This window comes from Cervus elaphus, chromosome 22 (assembly GCF_910594005.1).
Source record: "Cervus elaphus chromosome 22, mCerEla1.1, whole genome shotgun sequence".
In the NCBI taxonomy this organism is placed as follows: domain Eukaryota; kingdom Metazoa; phylum Chordata; class Mammalia; order Artiodactyla; family Cervidae; genus Cervus; species Cervus elaphus.
Genome location: NC_057836.1, coordinates 16,873,413 through 16,900,372, shown reverse-complemented (window position 1 = coordinate 16,900,372; position 26,960 = coordinate 16,873,413). Strand labels below are relative to the sequence as shown.

At 44.0% G+C, this 26,960-nt stretch overlaps 1 pseudogene; it reads right to left on the bottom strand.

Annotated features, from left to right (window-relative positions):
- Positions 1–3,057: 3,057 nt before the first annotated feature.
- Positions 3,058–26,960, bottom strand: part of LOC122679860 — a 51,555-nt pseudogene continuing 27,652 nt past the window's right edge.

Sequence of the window (26,960 nt, the reverse complement as noted above, 5' to 3'; positions counted from 1 at the left end):
CAGAGAAATGCAAATCAAGACCACAATGAGGTACCATTACACACCAGTCAGGATGGCTGCTATCCAAAAGTCTACAAGCAACAAATGCTGGAGAGGTTGTGGAGAAAAGGGAACCCTCTTACACTGTTGGTGGGAATGCAAACTAGTACAGCCACTATGGAGAACAGTGTGGAGATTCTTTAAAAAACTGGAAATAGAACTGCCATATGACCCAGCAATCCCACTCCTGGGCATACACACTGAGGAAACCAAAACTTAAAGAGACACATGTACCCCAATGTTCATCGCAGCACTGTTTATAATAGCCAGGACATGGAAGCAACCTAGATGCCCATCAGCAGACGAATGGATAAGGAAGCTGTAGTACATACACACAATGGAATATTACTCAGCCATTAAAAAGAATACATTTGAATCAGTTCTAATGAGATGGATAAAACTGGAGCCCATTATACAGAGTGAAGTAAGCCAGAAAGATGAACACCAATACAGCATACTAACACATATATATGGAATTTACAAAGATGATAACGATAACCCTATATGCAAGACAGAAAAAGAGACACAGATGTATAGAACAGACTTTTGGACTCTATGGGAGAAGGCAAAGGTGGGATGACCTGAGAGAACAGCATTGAAACATGTATATTATCAAGTGTGAAACAGATCACCAGTCAAGGTTGGATGCATGAGACAAGTGCTCGGGGCTGGTGCACTGGCATGACCCAGAGGGATGGGATGGGGAGGGAGGTGGGAGGGGGGTTCAGGATGGGGAGCACATGTAAATCCATGGCTAATTCATGTCAATGTATGGCAAAAACCACTACAATATTGCAAAGTAATTACCCTCCAACTAGTAAAAATAAATGAAAAAAAAAAAAAAAACAGGCCATCACTCTCAGGTCTTATATTAGCTCAACAGCCTCTCCACATGTCCACAGTGGAATTGGGGGGTGGGGGCGGTGGTGTTGTGAAATGTAATCTTTACTTGGCCACTCCCACATGACAGCTCTCTCTACCCTGAAGAGTCACAGCAGGATCATGTTTACATTTTCAGTAGTAACCAGATTAAAGTGTTATAGCCACGCTTTCCGGGAAACAAACTCACTCAGAAGGACAATGCAGATAGTGGAGTGCAGTTTATTACACCGGCGGGCCCAAGGCAGAGTCTCCTCTTAGCCAAGGACCCCGACCAACATTTGTGAAAATCTTTTATACCCCATGTGTACGCGTCCAAACCCACTACCCCAATTCCCTTGAGACTTACATAAACAAAGGAAGGGTAAATACAACTACAATAACCCCATCATTCACGTGTTATGTGTTCAAACAGTCAATAATCAATAAGCCCGCAGTTACATTCCAAATAGTTAATAACCGATAAGCCTGTGCTTACATTCTGATAGATAGTGTCCGGAGGCAGGGGTGATTAGTGTCTGTTTTCTCTTCTTCAACATTCCCCTGCCCAGAGGGGGGTCTTATCCTTCCATTGTCATTCCCACAGGCACTAAGCACAGAGTTCAGAGTCCACTGGAGAGGTGGCCGTGCACGATCAGCACAGACAGGCCTGAGATGGAGTCCAGGCCCTATGAATTCCTTCTTCAAAAGCAATCTTGAAACAGTATGTTTTCAGAGGAGCGCATTAGTCTAAAATTCTTCCTTTAAGAATTCAATCATATCAGACCCCTCCATCCACATCTTTGAAATGTAAATAGACAAACGCACCTGATTTTCCCATCTATCCCTTCTTCTGGATCCCCTCTGCCTAAGTCTCCACTTTCTTGCCCTCTTGTCCCATGTGGATGCAGGGTGTGGGTGAACACCAATTTGCCATCTATCAACTGAGAGAGAGATATGAGCTGATATAATTTGCTCAGAAGGATAGATAATTGGACAGACAAAAAATGGCAAGGTCCTGAAGAAACAATAGGAAGGGATGGAAAGAATGGATTCCGAAGGATTTGATAACCAACTAGACATGGGAGGAGAGCAAGGAGGAATCTATATCTGCTTGAGGAATAAACAGATAAAGTAACCTAGGGAATGAGAGATGAAAAGGCAGAGGTAGTTACCTAGAGTTAGAGTTTAAACTGGCCCATGAAAATTTAGGCAGGATAAGGAAAGCTGTATTCAATCTCTCCCACCAGCAAACTCCCACTTTGAAACCCACACCCAAGTCTGGTGCCCAGGAACAGGTTAAAAACAGGTGATGTGACATCTCAGGGAAGAACATACAGGAATGTTCAGGATTGGGTTTTTACCATGAGTTTGTGAAATGAGAATATCTCCTGCAGTATCAACAAACAAGAAATGTCACAGCCATCAATGATTTCTGGTCTCCAATTGTGAATGAGGGCTCCCAAAACTGATCCAGGGGATGCTCCCACTCCCCATGGTGATTGCGGAGGAGCTGGGGGAATGCAAGAAGCAGCCAACTGCCACTCCTAAAGGTGAACAAGGAAACAGGATTGGCCCCAGATAGCTGGTATGCATATGAAAGAATTGAATTCAGTAAGTCCAGAGGCTTGCATCTTCGCATACATACAATGCTAAATTCCTTAACTTGATACCTGATCTTTGATGTTCAGACTGCCTGCTCCCTTTGTTGCAAACTTGTATATAGCCTACTTCCCCTGTGCCTCTTTGGAGCAGTTTTTTCAGAGTTACTGAGATGCTGTATCTCTAGGGCTTGAAGTCTTAAGCATTCCCACCAAATAAAATAACTCTACCAGGTTCTGACTATACTTTTTGGTCAAGAACATTTTTAAAAGTCATCTTGCTAGGAAGGAGGGTGTGAATGTGGACCAATTTTAGATGCTTTTTCTAAGAGTGACCTGGAGCATCTGTGATCCCAGGCAAATTCATGCCCTCATTAGCCTTTGAAGAAGGTGAGAAAACAGGGCAGTGCACTCATCTTGTATTTCCTTTGAGGAAAATGGTGTTTGAGGACCAATCCTCTAAAAGCATTTGACATGGAACTTGGTGACTATTAACAAAGCAAAAAAAAAAAAAAAAAACTACTTTATTCAGAATATTTCATTTTGAGCAATTTCCATATAACACAATCACAAGTCAGCACTACTCTATTGAAATACAGACAATTAGAATATCTGAGGCATCATCTTGTATATAATACAAGTCACAGGAAAGTCACTCTGGAGGTTCCAGGGGCACTGAGTTTAAAATCATATCCAGGGTCCCTTTTCTCCCCCTGGAGCAGCCAGGTGCTCTCTTCTCCTTCCCCAGGATCAGCTTCCTCTCTAAAGACATTCAGAGAAGAGCCTGAAATAGTAAAGAAAACTATGATTAGAACTGAGACAAGGGGACCAAACAGTGTGGAGGAAGTGAGTTAAGCAAGTTGTGATAACAAACCATCCCTGGGACCGAGGTGTGGGCAGGGATGCTCAGACTATTTCACGTCAGTTACAGTGAGGATGGATCCCAGCTGTCCTCTCAGATCTGGTCCATGTGGTCTCTGGGGCCTCAGCTCACGTGGAAACCCTGCATCACAGGAGACCTGTGCTCACACTGGACCTCTGTGAAGACCTGCCTCCAGGCCACACAATCAGCAACGAAATGCCCAGGAATGGTAAGAGCCTAACAATGAATTTAAATGTTCTCCTTTCACAACTGACAGACCTGAAATCACAATTAGAGGGGGAGTGGAGACAGGAAAATTCTGAGTTCCTCACTCACAAACCAACTCTGCTCTTAGTAGCCTTGATGCATGCTCCTAAATGTCTACAAATAGTATCACGGGTGCATCCACAGATGGCCCCTCCCTAGGGAGCACATAGGCCCTCAGATGGAGAAATACTCCTTTCCAGAGAAAGAATGTTTTCTCTTGACCACTAAAATATCTGGAGGAAATTAGACCTTAGCTGATCACAAACTCTGAATCAATTGTTAGGTAGTTAGAATGGGAAAAAGCAGTCCAGAATGGCGGTGGCTAAAAGACAAAGAAGGGAAATATCCATGAAAATAGAACAAAAAAAGGTCCAAGGATTGGAGCGAGTACCTCAGGTGAAACAAACAGCCCTCCTGGCTAGCCCAGAGTACCTAGGGCAGGCTCAGGGGAGGAGATAAAACACATAAAAAGAGGAACCAAAATTGAGCTTCTCTCGTCGCCTCTCTTTGCTTCTTTTGGGTCGACCTGCCCTCACACCTCAAGGATGTATTTTCCTTTGCTTGCCAAATAAAACTGAGCTGTAACTGAGCTGTAACTCTGGTCCATCTGTCACTTCAAATTTTTGCTGCAGCAAGACAGCACCAAGGAAATCACACACTCCCCCAACACAATGATCTACCAACATGGCTTAATGTTAAGGCCACCATATACCATAGACTTTGTACATGTCATTGCAACCTTACAAACAGAGCTCATTTTAAATTATCAGAATGCCTCACAAATTTCAATACTGCAATACATTTTTTAAATCTCTATCTTTCATATACAAGGCAGCACAGAGATGTTATCAAAACACTTGTCTATCTTTGGATTTGGTAAATATACTCAATTAATCTATAAACTATCTATTTCTTTTGACCACTGCACAATGCTTGTGGGATCTTAATTCCTTGACCAGGGATTGAACCCAGGCCCTAGCACTGAATGTACAGAGTCCTAACCACTGGATTATCAGAAAAGTCCCTAATCTATAAATTTTAATGCAAGCATATCACATATAAAGTGAAAATTTATGTTGCATTATGGAGCTGCGGCTCCTGCTAAGTTGAGTCAGTCATGTCCAACTCTGTGCGACCCCATAGATGGCAGCCTACCAGGCTCCTCTGTCCCTGGGATTCTCCAGCCAAGAATACTGGAGTGGGTTGCCATTTCCTTCTCCAATGCAGGAAAATGAAAATTAAAGTGAAGTTGCTCAGTCGGGTCTGACTATTCACGACCCCATGGACTGTACACTACCAGGCTCCTCCGTCCATGGGATTTTCCAGGCAAGAGTACTGGAGTGGGTTGCCATTCCCTTCTCCATGCATTATGAAGACATAAATGCTGAAGGTACAGTGATTCCTCATCCCCAAGGAGTTTGACAGCATTAAAGATAGCATATGGTTGTGAAGTGAAGTGCTAGTTATTCAGCTGAGTCTGACTCTTTGCAACCCTATGAACTATAGCCTGCCAGGCTCCTCTATCCATGGGATTCTCCAGGCAAGAATACTGGAGAGGGCAGCCGTTCCCTTCTCCAGGGGATCTTCCTGATCCAGGGATCAAACCCCGGTCTCCTGAGTTGCAGATTCTTTACCATCTGAGCCACCAGGGAAGCCCATTAAATGCATGAGATTACCCATGTTTTGAAACTGTAGAGATGCTTGGCATTGAGGAGCTCAAATTCACCCTTTTCTGGACAGAGACCAAAGATTACAAGGGATCAGCTAACCCCACTCACCTGTCTGAGGCCTTATCCCATCTTCTTTCTATGGGAGCACTTCCTCCTTGCTCCCCTGAGAGGCAGGAGGAGATCCAGGCACTGGTACCTCTTCAACATCATCATAATCCTCACCACGGGCATCAGTCCTCTGATCTGGGGCTTCTAAGGGAAGAGCAGGGGTCAGATGAAACCACAGTATAAGTGGGTTGATCTGGGAAATACTAAGATCCCTTCTGACCCAGAGTTTTTGAGCTGCTAAATAGAGGCACCTGTCACTCCTTGTTTCAAAAGATTTTTTTTTGAGACCATGTTTCATTTTGATGTGTCCATAAACTAAAACATGCTTTTACATATCTTAATATTTCCTGATTGAAAGTATATATCTCAAAGCAACTCTCCCACCATTGAACATTACTAAAGTATTTTGACAAACTGTGCTTTACAGATGTTATTTTTAAAACCAGTGTGTGTCTCCTGTGATTCTGGACACAGAAAGCCCAGCCCCAAATGTGAGACATCATAGAACAGCCAGAGAAGGAAAAGGACAGACCCTATCTGGACACAAGGGATGCCTCTGGTCCATCAAAGGGAAACTGTTCCCCTTACATCTCCTCTCTATGAAGAGGAAAACTCTCCTCCCCAACACTCAGCTGAAGCAGGTTCACCTCTATTACCTGGAGCAGATCTGGAGTCATGGCTGTCCTCACCATCTGACAGGAAGCCTAAAGTGGAGAAAACCAACACACAGAATGACCCTCCCCACACCCATGGGACCTGTGTTAAGGCTGAGAAGGGACAGGCCTGGCTCCTGCAATGTAGACAGAGGCTGGGGGCTACGGGGCTGTGAGAGGCCATCCTGCCACTTTGAAGGAGCCACCTCTGTGAGCCTGGGGCACGAGTGGAGTCTGCTGATGCTGAGAAGATGTGCACAGCCAGTGGGTGGTGACAACCAGGGTGCCCAGGAGGGCAGGCAGAGACACCCACCTGGGCTGCCCAGAAGACCCTCCTTCTGAGTCACAAGGTAATCGAGCTCCTTATACAGCAAGAGCACCTTCATAGCTGGATAAGGCTGAGAGATGCCCCAGCAGGTCAGAGATGTTGTCCCAGACACCCCGATCCAGCAGACCCACCCTTCATCTCCCCTGTGCTCACACGGGGGCTGCCTGAACCTTGGCATTGTCTCCCACTCCGTGTACCATTTCGGCACCTTCTCCCCTGTCTGACCTGAATCCACAGTTCAGCCCCAACTCTTTTTGGTCTCATAAGACAGGCCATGACTTTTTTTTTTCTTTTTTTAATTTTATTTATTTATTTATTTTTCATTTATTTTTATTAGTTGGAGGCTAATTATTTTACAATATTGTAGTGGTTTTTGTCATATATTGACATGAATCAGCCATGGATTTACATGTATTCCCCATCCCGATCCCCCCTCCCACCTTCTGATCCTTCCTGATCCTTCTGGGTTTTCCCAGTGCACCAGGCCCGAGCACTTGTCTCATGCATCCAACCTGGGCTGGTGATCTGTTTCACCCTAGATAATATACATGTTTCAATGCTGATCTCTTGAAAGATCCCACCCTCACCTTCTCCCACAGAGTCCAAAAGTTTGTTCTGTACATCTGTGTCTCTTTTTCTGTTTTGCATATAGGGTTATCATTACCATCTTTCTAAGTTCCATATATATGTGTTAGTATACTGTAATGGTCTTTATCTTTCTGGCTTACTTCTCTCTGTATAATAGACTCCAGTTGCATCCATCTCATTAGAACTGATTCAAATGAATTCTTTTTAATGGCTGAGTAATATTCCATGGTGTATATGTACCACAGCTTCCTTATCCATTCGTCTGCTGATGGGCATCTAGGTTGCTTCCATGTCCTGGCTATTATAAACAGTGCTGCGATGAACATTGGGGTACATGTGTCTCTTTAAGTTCTGGTTTCCTCGGTGTGTATGCCTAGGAGTGGGATTGCTGGGTCATATGGCAGTTCTATTTCCAGTTTCTTAAGAAATCTCCACACTGTTCTCCATAACGGCTATACTAGTTTGCATTCCCACCAACAGTGTAAGAGGGTTCCCTTTTCTCCACACCCTCTCCAGCATTTGTTGCTTGTAGACTTTTGGATAGCAGCCATCCTGACTGGTGTGTAATGGTACCTCATTGTGGTCTTGATTTGCATTTCTCTGCTAATGAGTGATGTTGAGCATGTTTTCATGTGTTTGTTAGAGGCCATGACTTATGAGAGTTCACACCCCAGTTCTCTGTCTATTCAACCCTTAGAGCTCAGCACAGAGCACATGGAGTCTGCAACTCAGAACAGAGACCTGGCCCAGGCTCCCCTCCTCACCCCTGCCCCATCTCCTGCCTGCACACACGCTCCCTGGTCCCCAGTTCCCCCTGCAGCCCACCTCTGCGCTCTGCTCTCCATCTGAGCACCTGAGTCACCAAGATGACGAGGACCAGGAAGAAAAGGGCCCCCAGGATGAGGCAGAGGGCCCCAGGCAGGGAGAAGATGCCTGGGAGAGGATTCGAGGCTGGTCTGGTCCCTAAGGAGAACAGGAAAGAGGGTTGGAGAAGGTCCTGGGCAGAGAAACCCTCTGTGCCAGAATTTCCAGGCGCTCTGGACAATGGCGTCCCAGCCTCAGATACAAGTGCACTGACAGTGACTGAGCTCCTCCGGGTCTCGTCCTGAGACAAGCCAACCTCACTCCTGCCAGTGTGGCCCCGAGGCAGAGCCAGGGATTGTCAGGGAGCTGCCCTGCCTAAACTGCCTCTGAGGACCCGGCTCATCCCCTCTCCCTGGGCTTCAAAAGACAGAGCATCAAACAGTCCTGGGACCTGCGCCTCACTGATGAGGAGCAACACACAGGGGCAGGTGGGAGAGCCTTAGATTCTGCAACATGGGAACCAGAGCCACTTGGACCCCAGGCATGAGAACCTTCTGACTCCAGGAACCAGAGTAGGGGAATTCCCCAACATAACACTCTGGCTTCTCCCCAAAAGCCAGGGGCTCCTCAGACTCTTTCCTCTCCTTAGCTGTCAGAGAACCCACAGAACAGGTCCCCAGAATCTGAGTACTCTCCCCTGCCCATAGATGGATCACAATACCTGCTGTATTTGGGGGCAATGATGTCCTTGCACCTAAAGGGAAAAAGAGGAGTTTGGGTAAAGGGAATTGGCCAGAATGCAGGGCAGCCCTATTTTCCTTCTTGAGCCTGAAGTCACCCCTCAGTCTCCAAAACACCAGGGTCCAGTCCTCCCAGCTCCCCCGTCCTAGATCAGAGCCCCAGCACTGGGACACTGTGTGAATACAAAATCCCCACTATGCCCTGACCAGCCCACTGCCCCCGTGCTGCCCCAGCTCACCCAGGACGGACCCCGAGCCCCTCACTCACCAGAGCACCTCACACCAGCATCCTCCTCGTGCTTGCAGTCGCTCTGCCCCCAGGGCTCCGCAGCACAGTCCCACAGGGAGGACTCCTGGCCCCCGCACCGCACCTCGTCCAGCCAGATGCTCCCGTTTCCAGGGCCGGGCCACAGCCCAGCTGCTGACACACCACCTCGGCCTCTGCCAGGCTCCAGGAGTCATCGCACACGGTGCCCCAGGAGCCGCTGTGCCAGACCTCCACCCACCCTGAGCACTCGCTGTCTCCTCCCCTGAGCCGGAGCTTCTCTCTGTCTGAAAAGGCAGCAGCCCCTCCTGTGACTCCCCTGGTGGGAGGAAGGAGCCCCTGGGGCCCTGGGGAGGGGGCGGGGCTGACGTACCTGTGCAGGGGGCAGCAGCTGGACAGCTCTTGGGTGTTTTTTCTGCAGAAGCAACAATGGGAAGCTCTGGTTCAGGGACAGCTGGGGGTGGTCTTGTCCCCAAACATGAGTATCTAAGGTTTTTTGTCACAGTCAAATGACAAGAGACCACAGAAGCTACATCAGCTACTTGGCTGAGAGGTTCACTGCATCTTATCAGCAGCTGGAATTACTTTATCTAATTAGTTGCTTGTCATAACAAAAGCAAACAAACAGACACAGAGACAAATACAAATATACACCTACATTTTGTAGACTCAACCAAAACCCATCAATTAGATCTGAAAATATGAAATCATACTAACAGCACCCTACATGGTTGGGAGTGACACAGAAACAGACAGTAAGTCACCTGCACACGAGATATAGGCTTCCTCCTTGGGAGAGCACGAGTTGTAATTCCACGAGTCAGAAGGGCACTGCCAGAGAGAGGTATCAGCTCTCCGGCACTGGATTCCATCTACCCAGCGGGGTCTAGAGCCTTCCCTAAGAGCAACAGAAGAGTTGAGATTTCCGCTGTCCCCACAGCCAAGCTGTCTGCAGATCATGGACACGGTGATGTCTTCCATGGGGCTGAGGCAGACACTGTCCCAGGTCCCGTTGTAGAAAACTTCCAGCCACCCAGCACACTGCTGGTCCTCGCTCACCATCCTGAGGGCCAGGAACTCTAAGACTGAAACAGAGGAGATGGGACACAGTGAGCACTGCACTCAGTGCTCTGGGTTTTCCTCTCCCCCAGAAATAGTGACCACACACCCCTGACCCAGCAGAGGAAATACCCACTGGGTGACAAGACTGACTTTTGCCTCCCTTTCACCTGACTTTGTGCATTAACGTCTGTACACCTATTTCTGCCACAACAGTGTAGATATGAACAGAGAGCAAGGCCAACTTGGGCACCTGCAGTGATAGGAGCTGATCCCTGCTTCCTGACAAAATTTCTAAAAGAACAGAATGTGATGTGGACACTGAGGTGGTTGGCAAACTAATGGACCCCCAGAGGTGTCCACAGCCTAATCCCAGAACCTGTGACATGATACCTCAGATTTCAAAAGGGACTTTACAGATGTGATTAATAAGGACCTTGGGATGGAGAGATAAAGCTCAAATATTGAGGAGTAACTATGTGAGCCCCGTCTAACACATCTTTAAACCCTCTACACTGAGAAATGCATCATCTTTTCCAGCTCCAGTCAGAGGGAAATGTGAGTGAGGGAGAATGGTTGGAAGAGGCACTGTTGTTGAAGAAGAGGGCTCTGAGCCAAGCAATGAGGCCACACAGAAACCACAAAAGGCTGGGAAAGGAGTCCTCCCAGAGACTCCAGGAAGAACACAGCCCTGTGGACCCTGGGATGTTGGCCCATGGAGACTCTCTTCAGACTCCTAGCAAAAAGAACTGTAAAGGAAAAATCTGAGTTTTCACTATGTCAGGCTCCTGTGTCCATGGGATTCTCAGGCAAGAATACTGGAGTGGGTTGTCATGCCCTCCTCCAGGGGATCTTCCTAACCCAGGGACTGAACTCTCATCTTTTATATGTCCTGCATTGGCAGGCAGGTTATTTACTACTAGCGCAATTGGGGGAGCCAAGGATTTCAAGATGTTACTACCACAGGTAACTGCAGAAAGAGCCGTGCTTTCAAGTGTTAACTGTCAGAAACGGCTCTGCCAGGAAATACTGGGGAAAAGAAAGGACCAGAATCTCAGCTGATGCAGGAGGAAGTGAAAGCACCTCGTCTTCACGTCTACTGGAAAGACAGGCTCCGCGGGAGGAAGCCTCCTACTCTGGTCCTTTCAGCATCTCTTCCTCAGGGCTCAGACCCCGTCCTCCAGGGCCCCACCCCTCCCCCAGGCTGTGGACAGTGCGCAGCGCAGACCTGAGCAGACGACCCCCGCGTCCTCCTTGTGTCTGCAGTCGTGCCTCCCCCAGCCCTGGGAAGGGCACCTCCACACGTGAGACTCATTTCCTGTGCAGTTCAGGTCGTCCAGCCAGATGGGCCCTGATCCTGCCCCGAAGTGAGCAGACCCCATGGCATTGAGGGCGTCTACACAGCCCAGCTGCCTGCACACCACGCGGGCATCGTCCAGGTCCCAGCCGTCATCACAGATGGTGCCCCAGGAGCCCTGGTCAAGGATCTCCACTCTCCCGGCGCAGGGACCGCCCCCGGCCACCAGGCGGAGCTGTCTGCTGTCTGAGGAGAGAGAAATGGGACAATGGGAAGGTGACCTGGGGAATGAGAAGGATCTTCTGTCCTGTGGGACCCTCACCTGAGCAGTAGGGGGCGCTCTCCTCTGAGGCTGCAGAGCCTGCTGATTCTGACAGGGAGTCATTGCAATGGGGCAGCACTTGGGTCTGGTTTCCTGCAGAAACAGCAATGATCAGGGTGTTGGTGATTGAAAAACAGGAAACTGAATTAAACTAAATAACAACAAGCAGTGGGGTCTGAGAAGAAAAATGTAACATAGCAGTTATTGCAGTTGTTTAGTTGCTCAGTTGGAGAAGGAAATGGCAACCCACTGCAGCGTTCTTGCCTGGAGAATCCCAGGAACAGGGGAGCCTGGTGGGCTGCCGTCTATGGGGTTGCACAGAGTCAGACACGACTGAAGCGACTTAGCAGCAGCAGCAGCAGTTGCTCAGTAGTTTCCAACTCTTTTTGACCCTATGGACTGTAGTACAGCAGACTCCTCTTGTCCATGGGATTTTCAAGGCAAGAATACTGGAATGGATTGACATTTCCTCTCCAGGGGATCTTCCCCAACCAGGAATCGAAATGTCATCTCCTGTATTTCCTGCATTGGCCAGCGGATTATTTACCACTGAGACTTTAGGGAAGACCAGGTTAACATAGTCGTAAAATTTTCCTAACTGAAGTGTTCGCCTTCGCTATGGAGAGTTCTGCTTCTGACAGTGCCACAATTTTTGTCTCAAGCACTAAGAATGAGTTAAATAAGTTCTGTCCCTAAATCTATCCCTAAATAGAAGAAGCAAAATAAAACATTTTCTAAAATATTTCTACAATTTGTCATCTACAATGTCTGTACTTTAAAAGATATTTATTGAAAATAGATCTCATGAGAAACCAAGAGGAAATGTAGACATTGGAAACAGTTCCCCAGGATACTCAGCTACTAGAGTTACTTGACAGAGAATTTAAAGAGCCTTGATTAAGGTGCCCATGGAATTAACTGACAAAATGTGCACCCTGATGGAAAAAAAACAAATAATGATAACAACAACAAATAAAAATTCTAGAGCTGAAAAACTTACTAGTTGAAATTAAGAACTGAAGAATGAGCATATCAGGACATGAGCTCAGCATAAGGGAGAATCAATAAAGTGGAAGGTCATAGGACAAATGCACCCCTATTTAGAAGTTCAGGCCACATAGTAAGTGTTCTGACTACACTGCTGTATCACAAATTATAAAAACAGTCTCTGAAGCTATATATATACATGTCTCCACAGTCTTCATTTTCTTAAGTCTTCCTGGATCAGTAATTTGAGAAAGACTCAACTTGGCAGTTGTGTCTTGGGATCTTTAATGTAGTTGCACTTAGATGTCATCTGGGGTTGAAGTCAGCTGAGGACTTGACTGAACTTTGGTTAACAAGGAAATTTCTTGAATTATTTTAGGGATAAAAGGACATGATGATTGCAACCCAATTCAGAAAGACTTTACATGTTTATGGAGAAATCGGGCAGGAGGGGGACAGAGAGAGAGAGGAAGATTAAAGCAAAATACTAATATTGGGAGATCCAGGTAAAAGTCATTTGGGAATTTTTATATTATTTTTGCAACTTTCAGGTCTCAAATTATGTCAAAATAAAAAAAATATTAAAGGGTGAAAATAAGTCAGAAAGAATTAATTCCTAGGATACTTTCACTAAAAGAAATACAAATAATTTCAAAAAAGTGAAACACCTAGGAGAAAACCTAGTAAAAGATGGGCAAAACCTCTGATAGACCTAACTGAATGGAGGGATATGTCATGTCAATGAATTGGGAGACTCAAAACTGTCAAAGTCAATCATCCTCAAATTTCTGGTAGATTAAATATAATCTCAATCAAAATACATTTATGAAGTTTCTTTTGGTGAAAAATAACAAAATAATTCCAAAATATTTTTTAAACGCAAAAGGCCAAGGATGACCAACACAGTTGGCAAGAAAGGCAACATAGGTAGTTAATATAAAGTAACTCCTGCAAATTAAAATTACCCAAGCTTACTATAAAATTACAATAATTAAGAAAATACAGTATTGGTGCAAGGATAGATAAATGATACAATGGAATAGAACAGAGAGTCTAAAAAAGGCTTAGCCACATATGCCCTTCTCCTTACGGCAAAGGTGGCACACAGTGGAGACAAAAATCTTTTCAGAAAAAGACTCTGAGTCAATTAGATGTCAATATGAAACTTGACCCTTATCTTATATAGATATCAATCTCAGAAGGAATATGCAATTATATGCAAGAGAAAAATAAACTTCCATAAGATACTATTGAAGAATGTTTTTATGGTCTTGGAGTAAGCAAAGTTCTTTTCAAAAGGATATAAGAAATACTAAATATACCGGGAAAAACTAGTAAGTTATATTTCCTTAAGATTAAGAACTTTGCTCATCTAAGAACATGGTACCATTAAGAAAATGAAAATAAAAGACCAAGGATTAAATAAATAGCATAGATTTTCACCCAAAATCATTGTCATGGTAAGTTGTAGCATCATATTTGTAATAGTCAAGGACAGAAAACAATTCAAATCTCTACTATCAGTCAAATGGTATATTTGACTGTATATTGTCATTCAAAGAACTACTCTACAGTAATAAAAATGAATAGTCAGCTGCTCTAAACAACATCATGAGTGAATCCCAAACATAATGTTGAGTCAAAGAAGTCACACACACAAGAAACATACTGCAGGATTTTATATAAAGTTCAAAAATCAATAAAATATCCTATGGTTGTTGTTATTGTTGTTGTTCAATTGCCCAGTCATGTGCAACCTTTGTGACCCCATGGACAGCAGCATGCCAGGCCTCCCTGTCCCTCACTATCTCCCGGAGTTTGCCCCAGTTCATGTTCATTGCATCAGTAATGCCATCCAGCCATCTCATCCTCTGACACCCTCTTCTCCTTCTGCCCCCAATCTTTCCCAGGATCAGAGACTTTCCCAACAAGTCATCTGTTCACATCAGATGACCAAAATACTGCAACTTCAGCTTCAGCATCAGTCCTTCCAGTGAATATTCGATGGTACTAGAAGTTAAACTGTTTCTACTGGAGAGGACACAGGACATAGTTACGAGGAGGCAACAGTGACTCTGTAGTGCTGGGAATATTCTCTTGGCTTATCTGGGTTGGGGAACATGACTGAGGTCTACACTTACTGCCGGTATTTTGTTTTCCATGACTATTTGTAAATAATAATGCTGCTTAAAAATATATTATTCCCCTTCACACTTCTTGCCCTGACCTGAAAAATGAATGAACAATGAGAGGAAGCAGATTTCACCATGAAATATCCGATTTTTGAAGCCAGGTTTCCCTCACTCTCTGCTCTTGGGGACATTTCACTCCACGAGTACCAGTAGCCCTTCCCCCCTCTCTTACCTGAGCAGATCACATAGGCTGTGTTGCCATGGGAACAGTCAAGACCACCCAGGGCAGTCACAGGGCATGTCCCTAAGAAGGACTCAGCCCCTGAGCAGTGAAATCGGACTGTTGAGATTTGATCACATGCTTCTCCAAAGTGTGGTGTTCTAGGGCTGGAGATGGTGACTCCAGAGCCAAGCTGATGACAGACAACACTGGTGTTGGCCAGACTCCAGTGGGAGGCACAGAGCGCTCTCCATCGTCCAGAAATATTCATCTCCACCTGCCCCTCACACTGAGAGGAGCTGTTTGTCATGAGCCAGACTTCTGCATACACTGGTAGAAGAAGACAGGATTTCAGCAAAATCACATGACTTTCTCACCTGAACCGGGTGTTCACAGAGATGAAAGGCCTGACCTGCATCTCACCTGAACAGACAACCTGAGCAGCTCCACTGTGCTGACACCTGCCCCCTGGACAGTGCACTCTGGGGCAGACCCAGAGCACAGGCTCCTCCCCCTCACACCTGAACTCTTCAGCCCAGACCCGGCCATCTGACTCTCTGAAGGGCATGTGTCCCAGGACAGACACAGCCTTGCCACATCCCAGCTCTGCACAGATGACCTGGACTGTGGGAAGTGTGAAGTTCCCATCAGACACTGGGGTCCAGGCTTCTCCAGAATGCACTTCTACTCGCCCTGAGCAGGGTCCTTCTCCTCCAGCCAGACGCACAAATCCTAAGGGAAACAATCAACAGCAGCAACAAACCCTGTGAGTGTTCATAGTCCTCGCTTGGCATTGGAAACAGCACATCATAGGCAAGGATGTGAAAGCGTTTCATTTCTAGGAGTGGGGCATGGAGAGAGAAGCTGACAGTTAGTGTCAGAATTGTATTAATATTTTCATGACCAAGTTTATGAAAAGAAACCCAGAAAAATTTGCAGTCAGTAAGAATGTATATTTTGAGATTGAATAGGATGAGAATTCCTCATCTAGGGGCCTGGAAACGACAAGGCCCAAGGAAACTGCACTGCAGTGGGTATCAGACTTGAGCACAGAGCTGAACTAACCCAGAGTGAAGTAGGTTTATGGGATTCAATGGTTTAGACGACTAAAAGCCAGACAAGATTAGAAGGCCATCTGAGATTTCTGGAGCTAGAATTCTGGCCAGTTTTCCCTCAGGAGCCAATAATCAAGTCACTGAAGACAGGGAACCTCATAGCGGGAGATCTATTAATTCAGGCTAGACTGTAGACAGACTTATGGCTCACAGGAGGAAAGCTAGATATCATACCAAGTCTATTAGCCTATTATGATTTCACATATATTATTACTGGAAACAGCACAATTATTTCTCATAATTCTTGATGGTGAAAAACTCCCAGAATTTCTTAAGTGACTTGACTGTGAAAAGAAGTTGTCCATAGATGAGTCTGAATATTAAGAAAGTTCAGAGAGTCACTGGAGAGGGAGGGGCTTGTCCTAGCCATCTTTCTTGAAAGCCTAGGATTTATCAAGGGAGAAAATGAGTTTTCAGAGGGAGTATGAAAATCAACTGAGTTTGATTACTTTCTACTAGACATGGGAATCTTAGCAAATACTAAGAAATGTATTTAATTAATGTAATTTAATTAAATGTAATGTAATTTAATTAATGTATTTTAATCCTATGTATATGCTAACTGCGTATTCCTTTCCTATTTGGATTCTTGAGAAATAGCAGCAAAAAAAGGAGAGGGAGAGAAAGAGAGCAGAGAGCAAACAAGCCACTTATAATTTAGAGATTTCCAAACGCAAAATCCTCAATATGGATGAAAGATAGACAGACGTAGAGGAAAATATTTGTCCAAGTTTTTGACACATTTTATCCACTGTGCTCCTCCCATCTGGCCACCTAACCCTACTACCCTTTCACATTTTATCCACTGCAGACAAGGGAACAATCTTAAAAGCTACAAATGGATGGAAAGGAGACTCTGAAAGGGAAGAATATCTGTAGGAGTGGAGTGCGGGTGGGATGTGTGGTAGATTAAACCAGGAATGGATGGAGTATAAAACTGAAAGAGATCGAACTGGTCTGGTGGGGAGTTCGGTTACAGGCTACACTTTCTAATTAAATAATTTTTACTCAACACCTTGTTAGTTTCTGTATTAATCCCACCAGATTATGAATTTAGAAAGAATATCACTTACATGTTATTTTAGATAGCCTGACACATGTTAGACACTCAAATATATTCAGAATAAGTCTTATACACATAGGATAGTCTCCCGAGACAAATTCTTGTTTATTTTTTACTTTATATTTGCTTTTAAATTTTACATGGAAAAGTAAGTGTGTGAACATTGCAAGAAAATTTATGAACTAGAAGGCTGATGTGAGGGGTGAGTTATTAAAAACAATAAAATCAACTATGTTCTTGTATAACAACAGAGAGAATGGGGCAGAATATAAATATCTGACAGACACAAAGACATACACACAGAGAAATTTAGTATTTGAAGAAGGTAATACTTTATATCATTAGAGAAGACAATCTGTTCAATAAATAGTGCTGAAACTCTTTCTCATCTCCGTTTTCCAAGTTTAGTCCATTTGCAAGAGAAACATCAACCTGAATCATAGGAGGGACCTCAGGGCTCAGGTTGTCAGGAAAGGATTCTCTCTGCACCTGTGCCTGAGCCTGGGAGAGCCCTGATTTTCTGCATCTCAGCTACTGCTGAGGGTCCTTTGTCCCAGAGGCAGTCTCACTGTTATAGCTTTGAGGCTGGATTTTATCCAGGGAACCACGAGGTCATAAGGGACTGGGTGGGTTTTCATCATTGTTCATGTACATCCATCCTTATTTCTCTCCTTCTGATCAAGGTGACCTCCTCTCTTCTCCCTGTAGCTGGGATGCATCTGCCTCCAGACCAACTCTCAACCCTCTGACTTTCAGCCTCAGCTGACCCTGGACCCTCTGGCTCTTCACCCATCACTCTGGACTCCTACTGGTTTGACTGGAACAGGGCACTGTGTGGCCTGAGGTGTAGGAAGTATCTCTGTTGGATGAGGTATGTGGCATTTCAGAGGGCCACAAAGATCAAGTATCTTCCTAGAAGACCAGACCTGCCCTCAACCTTTAGGCTGCCCATTCCCCTCTGAAAGCGAGAGGGGATCAATGTGAACTTTACATCAAGGTGCAGCAAAGGCCAAGGAGAGTGGGTCCTTAGAGTCCCAGAAAATTCCCCAACCTCTGACTGGGAAATGAAATGGAGAGAGAGGAGAGGCTACAAAGGAGTCATATCTGAATCCTCTTCAGAGGTCTGATATTTAAGTAGGAGGATGTTATTTTGAAGGCAATATTGAGAATCTATTTTCATGTGGTTTATTACAAATACAAGCATCTTTTTAGAGTCTTTTATATTCAGAAATTTTGGCCGATGTTGGGAATGTAAATCACAATAAAACAATGCTCTTATCTTTTTAGAAGTGCAGGAGAAAAACAAGTGGACAGTTTTAAGTCCTCCAAAATGTTTATGAGAGACTTGGATAATCAAAGAAAGGGAAACTGCCATTTCAAAGGGCCATTTATTTATATGAATCAACTTATATGAAGCAACAAAGGCAAAATGAAACTGTGGTCAGATATATCCTTGTCTGGTCCCTTGCTGTACTGATATATCCTGTGTCCTTAGGCACACAAAGCATCCTCCACACCACACCTGGACCCTCAGTGCTGCTCAGAGAACCCCACAGGTGGCTTTTTCAGCTCCCATTGCCCTGCCATCCCTCTAGCTATGATAACTCTCTTTCAGCTTCTTCAAAAATTATATTTGCCTCCTTACTTTTATTCCTATCAAATAAACCCCCAAGTGTAATTCCCTTATATCACTGAAATCATCAAGTGTAAACTATATAATCTCTTACTATAAAACACAGAATCAATATTTCTTTGCCTCCACCATTGCTGTGTCAGTGCACAACACATAGCTAAGTGTTCTTTCAAAGTTTTGGCTTATGCAGATGTTTAAAAAGAAAACATAGACAAAGAATCTTTCCTAATAACAACAGAAGGAGAAGCTATGACTCAGAGCATTTCATCCACAGTTCTCTGGTTCTACTAGCCAAATGGCTATGAATATTTACATTTAAATTTGCAAATGAGACTTGAAATTTGGCATAAATCCATAAATTTCTTTATGATTTGTTTAATGATATCCCCTGTGCCTCCACTCCTACTGACCTAGTGCAAAATAGCATGTCATAGGGTAACTACCGAAACAACTCCACCCAGAGAGGTGCACCCTCATTCTTGTCGCTCCTTCCTATGGGTTCACTGTGCAAAGGGGTGGGGGTGGTGATTTGCGAGTATTTCACTCTTCCAAAAATTATATAAAAAATCATGAAAATTAATTTTAATTGGGAATAATAAATTGAACTCCGTCAGGTAAGATTACTGGAGAAGAAATATCAGAGACTGACAAGAGGATAGTAGTTGAAGCCCATCACTCAGAGATAACTGTGCCCTCAGGGAGGATGGGTAGATGTCTTAGACCTCTCTAACTCAGTCATCTTCTATCGCCAGGTGACCAGACACCAACTTCCTTGGAACTTTCTACTTTCTCAGCCCATGGACAATGCACTGACCGTACCTGAGCAGAGGACCCCAGCATCCTCTGCATGCCCACAGTCGTGCCGCCCCCAGCCCCAGGAAGGGCACCTCCACAGGTGGGACTCATTTCTTCCGCAGTTCAGTTCATCCAGCCAGATGGGCCCTGATCCTTGACCTAATTGAGCAAATTTCAAGGCATCGAGGGCTCCTCCACAGCCCAGCTGCCTGCACACCACGCGGGCATCGTCCAGGTCCCAGCCGTCATCACAGATGGTGCCCCAGGAGCCCTGGTCAAGGATCTCCACTCTCCCCGCGCAGGGACCGCCCCCGTCCACCAGGCGGAGCTGTTTGCTGCCTGAGGGGAGAGAAATGTGACAATGAGGTGTTGACGCAGGCGCGGGGAGTGGGATGGGACGGTGGGGATGAGAAGAGTCTTGGGTCCTGAGTCGCCTCTGAGGCTGCAGAGCCTGCTGGTTGAGACATGGAGTTTTTGCATTTGGGCAAGCTCCTGGGTCTGGTTTCTGATAGCAGCAATGAGAATAATAAGGTTGAAAATGGGCCAAAATAGGAAATATCACTCTACTGAGTAGTGTGAGACAGATGTTGTTACCCAAGTCTATCGGTATTGATCTTCTGATTTGTAGAGTTCTGCATTGTTGTTGTTGAGTTACCAAGTCATGTCTGATTCTCCTCTGACCACATGGAGAATAGTTTGCCAGGCTTCTCTGTCCGTGGAATTTCCCAGGCAAGAATACAGGAGTAGGTTGCCATTTCCTTCTCCAGGGGATCTTCCCAACCCATTGATGAACTGGGTATCTCCTGCACTGGCAGGTACGTTCTTTAACACTGAGCCAACAGGGAAGCCAGACAAAGGTCTGTCTAGTCAAAGCCATGGTTTTTCCAGTAGTCGTGTATGGATGTGAGAGTTGGACTATAAAGAAAGCTGAGCACCGAAGAACTGATGCTTTTGAACTGTGGTGTTGGAGAAGACTCTTGAGAGTCCCTTGGATTGCAAGGAGATCCAACCAGTCAATCCTAAAGGAAATCAGTCTTGAATATTCATTGGAAGGACTGATGCTGAAGCTGAAACTCCAACACTTTGACCGCGTGATGGGAAGAACTGACTCACTGGAAAAGACCCTGATGCTGAGAAAGACTGAAGGCAGGAGGAGAAGGGGATGACAGGATTAGATGGTTGGATGGTATCACTGACTCAATAGACGTAAGTTTGAGCAAGCTCTGGGAGTTGGTGATGGACAGGGAAACCTGGCATTCTGTAGTCCATGGGGTCACAAAGAGTCAGACAAAACTGAGTGACTGAACTGACTGATAAATAAGAAAATTTTAAACATTCTAGAGAAAAATAAAAATTGTAATGAAAGCTATCATAGAGTCTTCTAAAATAACTTTAAATATGTACTTGTTTATAACTACCTGCATCTAATAACAAATATAGAAACAGATATACAGACATCTCCAAATATGTACACACACACACACACACACACACACTCACACACACACCCCTACCTGAATTAAAGTTTCACTGGAGGAAGGACTTTGCATATTTTATTTGCCCTGTATTTCTGCTATTAAGACAGTACCTACATATTGTATGCACTCATTCCACAAGGGAGAAGGCACTGGCAACTCATTCCAGTACTCTTGCCTGGAAAATCCCATGGACAGAGGCACCTGGTGGGCTGCAGTCCATGGGGTCTCTAGGAGTCAGAGATGACTGAGCGACTTCACTTTCACTTTTCACTTTCATGCACTGGAGAAGGAAATGGCAACCCACTCCAGTGTTCTTGCCTGGAGAATCCCAGGGACAGGGGAGCCTGGTGGGCTGCCATCTATGGGGTCACACAGAGTCAGACAATGACTGAAGTGACCTGCAGCAGCAGCATTCAACAAGATTCAACAAGTATGTATATGGAGAACCTTTTCTAAATACCATGATAGTTGCTTAATAAATATTTATTGAATCAGTGTGTAGATGAATAAAATTCAGGGAAACAGAAGTCCTTTAGCTTCATGTTAATCAGTGAAATATTAATAGTAAAGCAAATATAAATTAAAGGTAATGGTTTATGATAATAAATAGTGCATATTAAAAATAAGTTTAATTTACCACACAGCATTGCTATTAGGTAGGCATTGTTGGGTTTCCCCAGTGGCTCAGTGGTAAGGAATCTGCTAGAAATGCAGGAGATGCAGTTTTGATCCCTGGGTCAGGAAGATCCCCTGGAGAAGGAAATGGCAACCCACTCCAGTATTCTTGCCTGGGAAATCCCATGGATAGAAGAGCCTGGCAGGCTACAGTCCATGGGGTGGAAAAGAGTTGAACACAACTTAATGACTAAACAAAAACAACAAAATTAATTTGTCCATAAGCACAGAATTAATTTATATTCAAAATTTCACCTACATAATGTTAAAGGAAAATTATTAAATAGATTCTAAAGCTACTCTTATCTATTATTCACTATGACACATAGGCAATTGTACAAGACCAATAAAATACTTAGGGATAAATTTAACAAAGGAGGTGAAAATCTTGAACAGTGAAAGCTATAGGACACTGATGAAAGATATTAAAGAAGACACAAATAAATGAAGAGATAATCTGTGGTCATGGGTTGAAAGACCTTATATTGTTAAAATGCTCATGCTACACAAAGAAATTGACAGAGTCACTGTAATCCTTAACAAAATTCAGGTAGAAATTTTCACACATATGGAATAAACAATCCTAAAGTTTCTATGGAACCATAAAAGACCCTGAATATCAAAATCAATCTTGAGAAAGAAGAACAATGCTGGAGGTGTCATGCATCCTGATTTCAAACTAAATTACAAAGTTATAGTAATCAAAACAGTATGGTATTGGTATAAAAAGGGACATAGACATCAACAGAACAGAACAGACAGCCCAGAAATAAACCCAAATATATACAGTCAATTAGCTTTTGACAAAGGCTCCAAGAATATACAATGGGGAAATGACAGTCTCTTCAATAAATGGTGTTAGGAAAGTTGGACAGCCACATTGAAAAGACACAAAGTCACCACTATCATACACCACTCACAAAAGTCAACTCAAAATGGATTAAAGACTTAATCATAAGTCCTGAAGCCATAAAAATCCTAGAAGAAAAAGTAAGGGAAAAAATGTCCTTGACTTCAGTCTTTGTGATGATGTTTTGGATTTGATGCCAAAAACAAAGGCAACAAGAGCAAATATAACCAAGTGAAACTACATAAAACTTAAAATCTTCTGCACAACAAAGGAAATGATACACAGAATGAAAAGACAATCTGTGGAATTAGAGAAAATATTAACAAATTATATGTACTTGATAAGAGTTAATATCCAAACTGTTAATATTTAAAGAACTCATACAACTCAATAACAGAGAAAAAAAGTCTGATTTCAAAATGGGCAGAGGACTTGAATAGACATTTTTTTTTCCACAGTAAACATACATCTGGTCAACAGGTACATGAAAAGGTGCACAATATGACTAGTCACCAGGTCAATGCAAATCAAAACCTCAATAAGATATCACCTCACAGAATTGCTTTTATCAAAAAAAAAAAAAAAAAAAACAAGAAAGAACAAGAGCTGTAATAATGTGGAGAGAAGAAAAAGTTTATACACAGTTGCAGGGAGTGTAAATTGATGTATCCCCATGGAAAACAGTTTTGAAGTTCCTGAAAAATTAAAAACAGAACTGCTGTATGATTTAGCAGTTTTCCTTTTGGGTATTTATCTGAAGAAAATGAAAACACTAACTTGAAAATATATGTGCAACCCAATGTTCACTGCAGAATTATTTACAATAGCCAGACAATGTAAGCCTTCAGTGATGGATAAATGGATAAAGAATATATATATATATATGTATGTATAACATTTTCTTTATACACACACACACACAGCCACCAAAAAAAGAAGAAATTCTCATCATTTGCAACAACATGAATGTACTTTGAAGGCATTCTGCTAAGTGAGCTAAACCAGACAGATAAAGAAAAATATCATATAGCCTCATTTATATGTGGAATCTTAAAATAGCTTTTTTTAAAAAGGGTTCAGAGATGCAGAGAACAGTTTGGTGGTTGTCAAAGGTGGGTCAGTGTGGGCAAAATGGATGAAGGTAGTCAAAAGGCACAAACTTCCAGCACTAAAATGAATGTCATGAGGATGTAATGTACAGTATAGGGAGTACAGTTAATGTGTGCGTGTGTGTGCTCAGTCTTGCCCGTCTGTGACCCTATGGACTGTAGCCTGAGAAGCTTCTCTATCCATGGGATTTCCCAGGCAAGAATACTGGAGTGAGTTGCCATTTCCTTCTCCAGGAGATCGTCACAACCCAGGGAGGGAACCCACATCTCTTATGTCTCCTGCATTGGCAAGGGGATTCTTTACCAGTAGTGTCACCTGGGTTAATGCTGTATCTTATATGAGAAAGTTGGTAACAAAGAACCTTACAAGTTCTCATCACAAGAAAAAAGTAAAGGGTTCCCTAGTGCTCCAGTGGTTAAGAATCCACCTTGCAATGCAGAGGACACTGGTTCTATCTCTGGCCCAGGAAGATCCCACATGCCACAGGGCAACTAAGACTGTGGGCCACAGTTACTAAGCCTGTGCTCTGGAGCCCTCGGCCCAGAACTACTGAGCCTGTGTGCAGCCACTCCTGAAGCCCTCGCGCCCTGGAGCCAGTGCTCCACCACAAGAGAAGCCTGCAGAGCACAACGAGGGACCAGACCCTGCTCAACGCAACTAGAGAAAGACTGTACAGAGCATGGAAGATGCAGCACAGCCAAAAATAAACATAGGATAGTCATCATTTTCCAGTATGTACAAATACATAAGCATTATGTTGCACAACTGAAACTAATACTAATACTGTTACGTGATTATATGTCAACTACAAATTTTAAAAAATAGTGTTAGAACATGTGGGTTAAATCAACTCCATGTTAACTTCTGAGTTAAATTCACCCATTCCAGTCCATTTTAGTTCACTGATTCCTAAAATGTCAATGTTCACTCTTGCCATCTCCTGTTTGACCACTTCCAATTTGCCTTGATTTATGGACCTAATATTCCAGGTTTTTATGCAATATTGCTCTTTACAGCATCAGATTTTACTTCCATCACCCATCACATACACAACTGGGTGTTGTTTTTGCTTTGGCTCTGTCTGTTCATTCTTTCTGGAGTTAGTTCTCCACTCTTCTCCAGTAGCATATTGGGCACCTACCAACCTGGGGAGTTCATCTTTTAGTATCATACTTTTTTGCCTTTTCATACTGTTCATGGGGTTCTCAAGGCAAGAATACTGAAGTGGTTTGCCGTTCCCTTCTCCAGTGGACCACGTCTTGTCAGAACTCTCCACCATGACCCGTCTGGCTTGGGTGGCCCTACATGGCATGGCTCATAGTTTCATTGAGCTAGACAAGGCTGTGGTCCATGTGATCAGTTTGGTTAGTTTTCTGTGGTTGTGTTTTTTGTTCTGTCTGCCCTCTGATGGATAGGGATAAGAGGCTTATGGAAGCTTCCTGATGGGAGAGATTGACTGAGGGGAACTGGGTCTTATTCTGATGGGTGGGGCCATGTTCAGTAAATCTTTAATCCAATTTTCTGTTGATGGGTGAGGCTGCATTCCCTCCCTGTTGCTTGGCCTGAGGCCAAACTATGGTGGAGGTGATGAGGATAGTGGTGACCTCCTTCAGAAGGTCCATGCACCCACTGCTGCACTCAGTGCCTCCGACCCAAACCAGGCCACCGCTTGCCCATGCCTCCACCAGAGACTCCTGGACACTCATGGGCATGTCTGGGTCAGTTTCTTGTAGGGTCACTGCTCCTTTCTCCTGGGTCCTGGTACACACAAGGTTTTGTTTGTGCCCTCCAGGAGTCTGTTTCCCCACTCCTGTGCAATTTCTGGTGGTTCCATGGTAGGGTTAATGGCAACCTCCTCCAAGAGGGCTTATGCCATACCCAGGTCAGCTGCACCCAGAGGCCCTGCAGCAGGCCACTGGTGACCCTCACCTCCACAGGAGACACTGTGACAGAGTTCTGGCTCAGTCTCTGTAGGGAAAACCACTAGACAATTCAGGTATGACCTAAATCAAATCCCTTATGATTATACAATGGAAGTGACAAATAGATTCAAGGGATTACATCTGATAGACAGAGTGCTTGAAGAACTATGGATGGAGGTTTGTTATACTGTACAGGAGGCAGTGATCAAGACCATCCCCAAGAAAAAGAAATGCAAAAAGGCAAAATGGTTGTCTGAGGAGGTCTTATAAATAGCTGAAAAAAGAAGAAAAGTTAAAGTCAAACGGAAAAGGAAAGATATACCCATTTGAATGCAGAGTTCCAAAGAATAGCAAGGAGAGATAAGAAAGCCTTCCTCAGTGATCCCTGCAAAGAAATAGAGGAAAACAACAGAATGGGAATGACTAGAGATCTCGTCAAGAAAATTAGAGACACTAAAGAAACATTTCATGAAAGGATGAGCATAATCAAGGACAGAAGTGGTATGGAACTAAACGAAGCAGAAGATATTAAGAAGAGGTGGGAAGAATACACAGAAGAAATATACAACAGAGATCTTCATGAGCCAGATAGTCACAGTGGTGTGATCACCAACCTAGAGCCAGACATCCTGGAATGCGAAGTCAAGTGGGCCTTAGGAAGCATCACTACAAGCAAAGCTAGTGGAGGTGATGGAATTTCAGTTGAGCTATTTCAAATCCTGAAAGATGATGCTGCACTCAATATGTCAGCAAATATGGAAAACTCAGCAGTGGTCACAGGACTGGAAAAGGTCAGTTTTCATTCCAATCCCAAAGAAAGGCAATGCCAAAGAATGCTCAAACTACCACACAATTACACTCATCTCACAAGCTAGCAAACTAATGCTCAAAATTCTTCAAGCCAGGCGTCAACAGTACATGAACTCTGAACTTTCAAAAGTTCAAGCTGGATTGAGAAAAGGCAGAGGATCCAGAGGTCAAATTGCCAACATCTGCTGGACAATCAAAAAAGCAAGAGAGTTCCAGAAAAACATCTGCTTCTGCTTTATTGACTCCACCAAAGCCTTTGACTGTGTGTATGACACCAAACTGAGGAAAATTCTTAAAGAGATGGGAATACCAGAACACCTGACCTGCCTCTTGAGAAATCTGTATGCAGGCCAGGAAGCAACAGTTAGAACTGGATATAGAACAGACTGGTTCCAAATAGGGAAAGGGGTACATCAAGGCTGTATATTGTCACCCTGCCTATTTAACTTATATGCAGATTTCATCATGAGAAATGCTGGGCTGGATGAAGCACAAGCTGGAATCAAGATCTCCAGGAGAAATATCAATAACAGCAGATATGCAGATGACACCAACCTTATGGCAGAAAGTGAAGAACTGAAGAGCCTCTTGATGAAAGTGAAAGAGGAAAGAGAGAATTTGGCTTAAAGCTTGACATTCAGGAAACTAAGCTCATGGCATGCGGTCCCATCACTTCATGACAAATACATGGGGAAACGAAGGAAACAGT